Here is a 10,881-nt window from a genome sequence, read left to right on the forward strand (position 1 = left end):
TGTATTACTATGTATTTTTATGTTCAATAGTGCTTAATTGCATATATTCAATATTTGTGGATTGTATATGTGCAGTAGTATTGTATTATATGCAATATATATATATATATTAAAAAAAGTAAAAGTTGATGTACTGCACATGTACATTAATGTTGTATTACATATACGTACTAATATGTATTTGATGTGTGTATTCGTCTAGATGATATTTCATATATTCAATCAAATTGCATATATGTGATGTGTGCATTAATGTTGTACTAATATGCTTAATTGCATATATTCAATCAAATTCTCTCGATGATATTTCATTAAAACCATTCTAGATGATGTTTTATGTAAAAGCCAATTTATCTTTTCTAAAATTTGTAACTTTCTGCAAGAATTCACATGGAGAATATTTTAGGAGTATTAGGGGAATTAATGATTTGAACTAGGAGATGATCAGTGGCTGAGATCGACTTCTCGTAGTTCTCGCTATAATATCACTTCTCGCATTAACCATACATCCCTTGGTTAAGTTCTTTTGTTTCTTATAGTGAGAAGTGCAAAAACAATGGGTGAAACAAAAACGACATTTATTGTAATTAATGATAATTTAAGAGTCATTTAAATAAATAAAAAACGATAGTTTTGGTAGATGTAAGAGTTGCATTTTACTATTTTTTTTATTATATCTTTCTTTTAAGTATGAGATTTTTTTTGTGGGCTTAACGGAAAAAGTGTTTCTAAATTTATGGGATTTAAGCTAAACTATAGCATCTTTTCAGCGACTTTGAGAATGAATCTTAGTGACTTAGCTATTTCGTTGTAATTTTGTTGAATTGCTTATTTGGTTAGTTAAGACTAGTTTAGCTTACCTTTATCTGTTAGTTCCTTCAGTTTAATTTTATATTTATTTTTGATTTTTATCTGTTTATGCACAATACCTGCTCCACAGGACCACCTAAGTTTGTTGCATTTTCCGAGCCCGAGTGTGAACTTCATATGCAACTGAGATCACTAGACGAGATGGGAGATCAAACAATATCAACTGAATTTGTAAACCAATTTTCTGTTAACAAAAAAAGAAACCATCCAAAATGCTACTCGGTAACACTTATTGTCAACTCGGTTAAAACCTCATATAGCTTATCTACAAACGGTTAGCCACACCATTGAGTTGACTGCTAACATCAGACTACATGAAAGAACCAGCAAGCGACCCCCTAGTCCACCTTTTTAAAATGCTCAAAGCTACCTTCGGTTGATCCCTAGGAACCATGTGTCCAGCATCATAAACCTTGAGAAAAGTGAGTGGGCCATGGGTTTTGTATAAGCCCGCTTTAGAACCATCAACTTCAAAAGGAACATCAGGACATGCAACAAACTCTTCCCGACCACTCCACTCCATTGCATGAACCCATCTTGAATTACCTAAACAATTTGCACAATTGAACACATATTATATTATTATATCAATATATGTACTAATATTCAAACAGGTTATTTAAATTTGGGCTGACAACGCTAACCGAGCTAGTTGCATATAAGATCATATTCTCCAGCATATACAAGCAACTTAACCCCGTCTTCTAGAAGGTGTGGAATCCCCACTTCAAGATTCCTCATCCAATCCATATTCATGGCTTGAAATACAACTTTACTGCATGGATCAAAGTCAATGTCTTTGACTCCAAGAGCTTCTTTAACCGATTTCTTGCTAAGAAGAACATTCATGTCTGAGTAATCGTAGCATTCCTTGCCCTTATCACACTTCTTTCTAATGTCAAAGTGCTGCAACATATTAGAAGATGATTGATTATATATCTCACAAGAAATTCAAATAATATTGTTGATTACAATAAAAATATTAGGTTAAATCTCTTTACACTGGTATTGCCAATAATAGATTGGATTGACTTGAAAATGGAGTTGCAAGACCTGAATGCAGCCTTACAAGCTGTTGTTCCATAAGTGCCTGAATAAAGATCAGAAAATCATTCATTAGCAATAGAAGCAACAATATTATTAGGAGTGTAAACGAGCCAAGCTGCTTATGACTTTAAGAGCTACTCGAGATTGGCTCACTAAGAGCTCGAATTGAGCAGAGCTTACACAAATTTGAGCCTAAATTTAGCAACAAATGTGAAACATTGAAAAACTAACAAAGTTAACAATTTGGATGAAACTAGCAACAAATGTGAAACCATAAGGGTCCAGTTGCAAAAACAAAACTATTTGGACGAAAGTCGCATATTTGATCAAGCCTTAAGGACGATTTTAACACTTTACTCTTTGATTAATAAAGGAGCTTGAGTTCACTTACGGAGCCTAAACGAGTCAATTATTTGTTGAATTTATATTTAATATATTAATATATACTTTTATAATAACTATGATATTTAACTGAATAATCTATATTAAGTTAATTCAAAATTTATAATATATATATATATAAGTACAAATGTATTTAAATTATAAAAAACGAGCTGAGCTCAAGCTAAAAAACTACTCACGGGCTGAGACCAAGCTTGAAAACCCACTCACGAGTTGTGCTCGATCTTTTAGAAATATAGCTTGAAATAATCCAAGCTCGATTTCTTGTAGGTTAAACAGAGCCCAGGCTCAGCTCACCTTGTTTACACTTTTGAATACAAGACACGCTCTCTCGGGTCAGACGGCAGACGCGTTCTGTTCGGGTCAACCCATGCACATGCGTGTCATGTTTGATTCACTTACAGAGTTCGAGCAACTCAAGATCAGCTCCTAAACGAGCTTGAGCCTAAAAAAACTTGTTTAATAAATGAACCTGAGTTCAGTTACAGAGTTCGAGCTGGCTCACGAGCTTAGTATTTATATAATTTATATTTAATATATTAATATCTATTTTTATAATAGTTATGATAAAATAACTCAATAAGATGTATTAAGTTAATTCAAAATTGACAATATATATAGTACAAATGTATTTAAAATAAATAAATGATAAAAGAGCTAAGCTAAGCTTAAAAACTACTCACAAGTTGTGCTTGAGCTATATATAGATTTATAGCTCGAAATGAGCTAAGCTCGAGTTGTTGTAGGTTAAACAAAGCCCAGGCTCGGCTCAACTCATTTACACTTTTAAATACAAGACATGCTCTCTCGCAAACGGGTCGTGTTCGGTTCAACCCATGAATATTCGTTTCAGGTTGGACCCAAATCCGACCCCAACTTGCATGTTTTGCCAGGCATACTTGAAGCATATCATGTATTGTTGCTACAAGTGCATAATGATCTATGAAATGAACTTACCGCAAAGTTTTGCAGCTTTCTCACACGCAGGAACTTTCTTGTTAATATTTTCATATTCAGACTTGTTAATTAATTTCCTGTCCAGTGCGTAATCAGTGTAAGATTTGAATTGAATTAGTGGATGAGTGAGTCCATTTCCCATAGCAAATCCCTGACAACTCATAAAGTAAATAAACATACACAAACTCAAATGCTTACAAAAAACACAAGTTTGTACCTTGAGGTTTATGTGGATTCCTTTATTAGCTTTGTTTTCTTTATGGACTTTAGCTGCCAAAGCAGGACAGTAGTGACCACCATACGATTCTCCGGTTATAAAGAAATCATTTTTTGCAAATTCAGGATGTTCTTTGAAGAAAGCCTATATCAAAACATAATCAGTATTATCTATAGAATGTGTAGTGTCGCACAATTACATATACATACTTAGCAGCAACTCAGATATAGAACAAACCTGTAAGAAATCATATAGGTCTCTACTCACACCCTGCTCATCATGGCGAATGTCTCTACGATCAGAGGTGTAACTAAAGCCGGTTCCCGTAGGTTGGTCAACATACAATAAGTTGGATGCCTAATAACAACATATAAATAATCATGTTGGCTAACAAATGATAATATAAACAAGGTATATATGTGTTACCTGGTCCCAACCATACTCATTCCAAACAAGGGATAAGTTGTTTTGAATCTTGAATGGACCATTTTCATAAAATAGAGAAATCTCACTTCCACATCCTGGGCCTCCATTCAACCATAAAACCACTGGATCTGTTTTACGACCCCGTGATTCAAAGAAAAAAATAAAACATCCTGCAAAATTTTTAATTTAAAATCAGGAAGATATAATTAAAAAAAAATAAGTAAATTATGTAGATCTATACAAATTCTACAACACTTGGATCATCTCATACATTATGTAACTTTTCAAATACTTCAAATATTTTGACAAACTCTTACTGCTTTTGACCAATTCTGACTGATTTTGACCAATTTTAGGGATTGATTAGGTTAGGTGAAATGGAGTGATAGGTCTCTAATATCTGAATAATCCCAAATTTTACAAGTACACCTGGATTATCTCATCTCTTACATTATGTCATTTTTTTAAACCAACCAAATATGATGCATATACAGAATTTTGGCATATAATTTTTCAAATACTTCAAGTATTTTGACTAACTTTGACCGACATTTAACCAATTTTGACCGATTAATTACTGATCAATCACCAATTAATCACGAGCTCATAAAAATGACCAATGAAAAAACAAAACTAGACATGAAGAGTTGTTCATACCGGGCATCAAACGAGTGTTTGATCCGATAGATATTTGAATCAGCGAATGAATGATGATGTTATTTATAGGGTCAAGTTGAGGAGTAGATGATTATTAAGAGATAACTCTCAATTAAACGAAACGGTGTCGTCTGGAAACTGACTTTCCGTTATTAGGCGGGAATCGCATCCCAACAAAACAGAGTCGTATTAATATCACTTTTGTTTTATTTTAAATTAAATAATTGAATGAATAACTACAACAAATAATTAAAATATAAACAAGCTACTTCAATAATTAAACCCTATGAATGTTACCTTTCTCAAATCATGGCTTATGGGTACGATTTACATGATTTTTACTCATAAGTTTATTTTAATTTTATTTTTTAAACGGAAAATTTCATGCTTTCCGTGACTTGAAACTATTTAAGTGTTTAAAATGTTTTGTCTCTGCCACTAGACCCTAATTAAGATATCACTTTGTATTGTTTCGTATTAAATTTTAAAAAAACCATTTAAAACTAAAAATATTAATTAGTGAAAAAGAATCATGTGGTTTTTACATGGTAATTTTTACGGAGTATTTTTTATTCCATTGCATAATACCATATTCTAATATAGGCCTATTACATGTTGGTGTAATTTGCCCAACAATATCCAGTAATTTAGAAGCCAATTTGCAGTCTAAAGATGATTAAACCATCCAAAATGCTAATCCATATATAACGCTCTTATTGTTCAAATAAATTAAAACCACATATAGTTTATCTTGTTATAATGAGTCAGAATCATGAGGTTTTGAGCTTATCTCGTTTATCATATAGATTAGATTTCAATTCTAAGGTTCATTATCGAAGAGCTTAGATATCTCATAGGACATATATAGACCACAACGGGAGGTCTTGACTTTGTTTTCAAGAAAAAGCTAGTTTCCTTATCAAATTTCAACAACTTGTAGAGAAACGATTCCATAGGGATGAAGCTAGATTAGTTCCTCAAACTTCAAATGGATGTTTTAGAAGGTTTTGAGTTTGAGTAACACAAGGAGAAGGATTTGATGCATCAACGTAATCTCTTAACGTATTTTGACTATTTTCCCTTGCCACCTTAAATACATGAAGTTCCTCATATTCAAAAGAGAGTCAATATCAATAGTTTAGTAAGCGTCGGTGTCGAACCTAAACCTGAGAAATGCTTTTGGCCATATTGAAGCTAAGAGAGGTTTTAGTGTGGGAAAGTGTGAATAGTGAATACAAATGACTTGGGCAGACTCGACGCAACAGTGGTGTTTTCACCGAAATTTCACTCGCTAGAATTTCAATGGAAGGGTTTTTCTGTGGCATCCGAAATCTCTTAATGGAATTGGGAAGGACAATGGGAGTTCATATTGAAAGAGTAAAGTAGTCATTTTATACACTTAACATATATTTTAACGGAGTGTTTGAACCACAAATTGTTACATGCAGAAAACCGCATATCTGAAACATGTAAAAAGTAATTAAACTACAAACATTTGATTTAGTTGTTTACACAATGAGAAACAACTATCAATTAATATGAAAGGTTTCGCGTTATAGAAGATGAAAGACAGATTATATTCCGTTTTAAAAATGTAGAATAAATAATTTATGTTTATTATACGTAGTGGTTAATATTTCCTTTAATTAGAGTTATTTAAATAAAGATGATTAATCCTTAATATGACATTTTGGCCCAAAAGTGAGATACTCTTTGTGTACACTCCATTTGAACATCCGTTCCATGCCCATATTCACCGGGAAGAGTCCCAAACGGCATCAATAATTCAATATAATTTAATTCAATATTCCAATCACTTATGGAAAAATAGGGGTTGACTTCGTCATGTTTGATAGAAAATTATACTTTTTTGGAACAAAGTTAAATAGTAGATTATTATATACCAAACTTTTTTTTTTATATTTTTCATTTTAAATTTCAATTATTTGACTCTTTTTTATATTTGTTTTTATTTATTTGTATATTTCAATTTGTTTTATGCATGACCTTTTATTTTAATTTTTTTTAGCTTTTTAAATAAGTGTTTCTTTTTATGGTCTTTGATCAACATAAAAACATGTCGATATTCTTTTGAACATATCACAACTTTATTTGATAGAATATCTCTTTGGGTTGCTATACTGAATGTTAGTCTCGAACCGAAACCATTCAAGTGCCCGACCCACTGCAAAACACGTGTTATTTCCCGGAGCACGTGTTAATTCCCACTAGTTCTAAGTAAAAATGTAACCAATTTACTTTAGTGGGGTGAATTTGCATTTTCACAACATGTTCATGACTCAAGCACCAACTTTTGCAATATCACATTGAATGCAAACTCCACTAGTTATTGCTTTCCCCATTATATCTAGTAAAAGCAGATCGAGTACCCGATTCACATTAAAATCGTGATAACCGAATCCAAAATCAAACAGACGCAAACATACACTAGATCAAGCTCTCAACAGTGGTACTAGTCACTACCCTATTGTTCATCATCATCAACTCTATTTCTTCAGTTTTACATTTTGCTAACGTACACCCTTTACATGTTAGATACAATCCTTTTGAAAATATACATCTCCGTCCTTTTGTTGCACATCCATTTGTATCGCTTTATTGAGTTTATAGATGAAAGATCCAAAGAGGGATTCGTAACTCAAATCACGACTCACATGTAAATCAGCGGGAATGCCTAAGATTGTGAAGAGGCAGGTTCATAGCCAAGAACACAAAGATAAATCCTTTTAATGTTATTTTTATTTTATGTGGTAGCTTTTTGTTTAGTCTAGTTAAGTTATGTTGACAGAAGTTAATATTTCTCTTATGTTTTTATTTCGTTTAAGTTTCTAAATAATGTCTCTCATTAAATAATGTTTGGCCATAGAATAAAATATAAATAGAGGCTCATTTTATAATGTTTGAAAGAACTTAATTTTGATTTATGTTGACCCAAGTAACACTCGTTTGAAGTTTTGAGCATATATACCATGTTTCTCTAATTCCCATTGGTAAAGGTAATTACAATAAAATTTATTTTCACAATAATGTCAATTAATATAGTTTATTTAATAGTTATTATACACCAAAGTTTAATTATTAGATACCTAAACATATTTTGCAGTGTTTTTATCTTTAACGTTAATCTAAAGTTGATAACGGTATGTAGGTTGGTAAAACGAATGTGTTAGGAAACTTTGGAAACATATGAAAAAAAAGTACTTGTTTGAATAATTAGAAATCTTAATGGAAGAAACTTTTATTTTGATACGGGAGCTCAATATTTAGTTGTCTTATTATTTTGTATTATTTATGCCAATTTAGACAAAAGAAATATGTTAAACGGCAAAAACAGCATTAACTATGCTTAAAAGAGAGATCAATTTGACATTTAGTGTCATTTTTATTCCTTTTGAGGTGTGGCTAAACGTACCCCCGGTTGCTTGTCATACCCCCCCTTGGAAAAACCAACTTTCATATTACCCATTTAAATTATATAGTTACCAAATTAGTACAAAAATAAGGATTTCATATTATTTTTTTTACAAGTTGTGTTTTTTATGATTTCGAGTTTAGGGTTTAGGGTTCGGGTTTAGGGTTTAGGGTTCGGGTTTAGGGTTTAGGTTCTCGGGTTTCGGGTTTAGGTTTTCGGGTTTCGGGTTTAGGGTTTAGGGTTTAAGGTTTTCAAGTTTCGGGTTTATTTCGTAAAAGATAAAGAGGTAAAATAAGGATATTATAAATATATATACTATTAAAATTAAAAAAATATATTATAAATATTTACAATATTAATACTAAAAATATAAATTAATAGTAATACTTGATAGTTTTTAATTTGATATATGTAGTGGAGATTATTAAGTGTAAAAAATGTTGTAGGAACTAATATGTATATAAATAATGTTAAGAGGTAATAGTAATTTATCTAATAAATTAGGGGGTGTATATTTAATAAAAATGGTGTAAGAGGGGGCACGTTTAGTAACACCCTTCATTTTGTTACACAATGTCAATTTGTCATTGATAACTGATGATTATAATAACTAACTAAAATTCAAATAGATATGAATAAATGTCAATTGTGACAGGTTGATACTTTTAAGAATTTCTTTTTTAAAATAAACTTTGCAAAATAATGATCAGGTTATAAAATACTATTTTAATCATGTCACTTATAAAATATTTTGTTTCAATTAGGTGACAGAAATTTTCTTTGATGTTTCAACCCTAAATTTAACTTAAAAAAAGCAATTAATCACGAGCTCATAAAAATGATGCATATACAGAATTTTGGCATATAATTTTTCAAATACTTCAAGTATTTTGACTAACTTTGACCGACATTTAACCAATTTTGACCGATTAATTACTGATCAATCACCAATTAATCACAAGATCATAAAAATGACCAATGAAAAAACAAAACTAGACATGAAGAGTTGTTCATACCGAGCATCAAACGTGTGTTTGATCTGATAGTATCCTGCATGATGCCCTAAATCTTCAATTGTAGCTCCATCGGGATCATCAAAATCGGGGAACTTGAACAGCTTCTCAACCATCAGCTTCTTCTCACCACCGCCACTCGTCTTCTCTAACGGAAACCTAGGGTTTTGTAAGCTAAACGACGAAGTAAAAGCAAACGAAAGAAGAATGAGAAACGAAATGAACATAATATTCGCCATTTTGTAATGTAATGATTTGAATTGAATTGAATTGAATGAATATATTTTTGAATCAGCAGCGAATGAATGATGATGTTATTTATAGGGTCAAGTTGAGGAGTAGATGATTATTAAGAGATAACTCTCAATTAAACGAAACGGTGTCGTCTGGAAACTGACTTTCCGTTATTAGGCGGGAATCGCATCCCAACAAAACAGAGTCGTATTAATATCACTTTTGTTTTATTTTAAAGGAAATTTGGTTTTTATTGGTCCCAACTATTGTCTTTTGGTTATTGCCGGTCTCAACTAACGAATTGGTCACTGATGGTCCCAACTTTTAATGTATTTGTTCCTAACGGTCTGCGGCTAACAGAATCCTAACGCCGTTAGTTTCAGGTCATCGAAAAAACGTTTTTGGCTGGGAAAGTCAATTTCTTTGCCGGAAAACACCACCTGAACACCGCCACCAACACCTATTGACTCACCGCCAACCAACCACCATAACTTAAGCACCATAAACTGATTCCGACGATGGTTCTAGGGTTCCGACGACCTCAATAATTGAGGCTTTTACTAGAAAAAAGTTTTGTAAAGACACGATACAAAGTTACCATGATGTTTGGGACAAAATTGTTGAGTTTTCGGGGAAAAATGTGTGTTTTCCGGCAAAAAAAAACGTTTTTCCGGCAACCTGAAACTAACGACGTTAGAATTCTGTTAGTCACGGACCGTTAGAAACAAATACGTTAAAAGTTGGGATCGTCAGCAGCCAATTCGTTAGTTGGGACCGACAGTGACCAAAAGACGATAGTTGGGACCAATAAAAACCAATTTTCATAATTTAAACTAGGTTAGTTACCCGTGTAACACACGGGTTAGAATAAGTAATATTTTTTAAATAATAACATAAATTTGAAATAAAAAAAATGTATCACATATATAAAGATATATTATATAGTAAAAAAGTACACATTACGCAATTTGGAAATAAAAAGTTGTTAAAAAATTCATAAATCATAATTTTATTTGTTATTTTCTATATCAAAACATAGTTGTAAATGATTACTTTTTTAAACTAACTCGTGGACCAAAACTCATTCTAATATTAAACTATTTGACATGAACAATGTTTGATACTTTAATCGGTTAAAGAAACCCACCCGTTTTGTATTGGTTACCTATAAAAATCTAATATTAATAACTAATGCAATACATTTTATATCAAGCAAATAATATATATATGATGGTATTAATTTTTTAAATTAGGATGGAATTATTATAAAATTTGAAAATGAAATATTAAAAAGAGAAATAGTAAATAAGAGAGAGAGATGAGATAAAATTTTGTAAGGATCAACATAGTTAATATGAGAGAGATGAGAGAAAACCATTGGACTAAACCGTAGATTTCGACAAATCATAGGGACGAAAACCGCAATTCACTTAATAATAAAAGATTGAAAAGAAAAAAAGGAATAAAATATAAAACTATTAATAAGAAAAAGGAATATATATTTAACATGAGAGAAATGAGAAAATTTTGTAAGAATTACTCATGTGTAATGACATATGGCATTAAGACCCGTGTAGAACACGAGTTAGAATAAATAAATTTATTTAGATAATAATACAATGTAA

General features: G+C 31.5%; 1 pseudogene; it reads right to left on the reverse strand.

Annotated features, from left to right (window-relative positions):
- Positions 1–1,180: 1,180 nt before the first annotated feature.
- On the reverse strand, positions 1,181–9,138 carry LOC143568947 (serine carboxypeptidase 3-like; annotated as a pseudogene).
- Between the last annotated feature and the right edge of the window lie 1,743 nt (positions 9,139–10,881).

This window comes from Bidens hawaiensis, unplaced genomic scaffold, assembly GCF_021521415.1.
Source record: "Bidens hawaiensis isolate Kalapana, Puna unplaced genomic scaffold, B.hawaiensis_p1.1 tig00024254_1, whole genome shotgun sequence".
Taxonomy (NCBI): Eukaryota; Viridiplantae; Streptophyta; class Magnoliopsida; order Asterales; family Asteraceae; genus Bidens; species Bidens hawaiensis.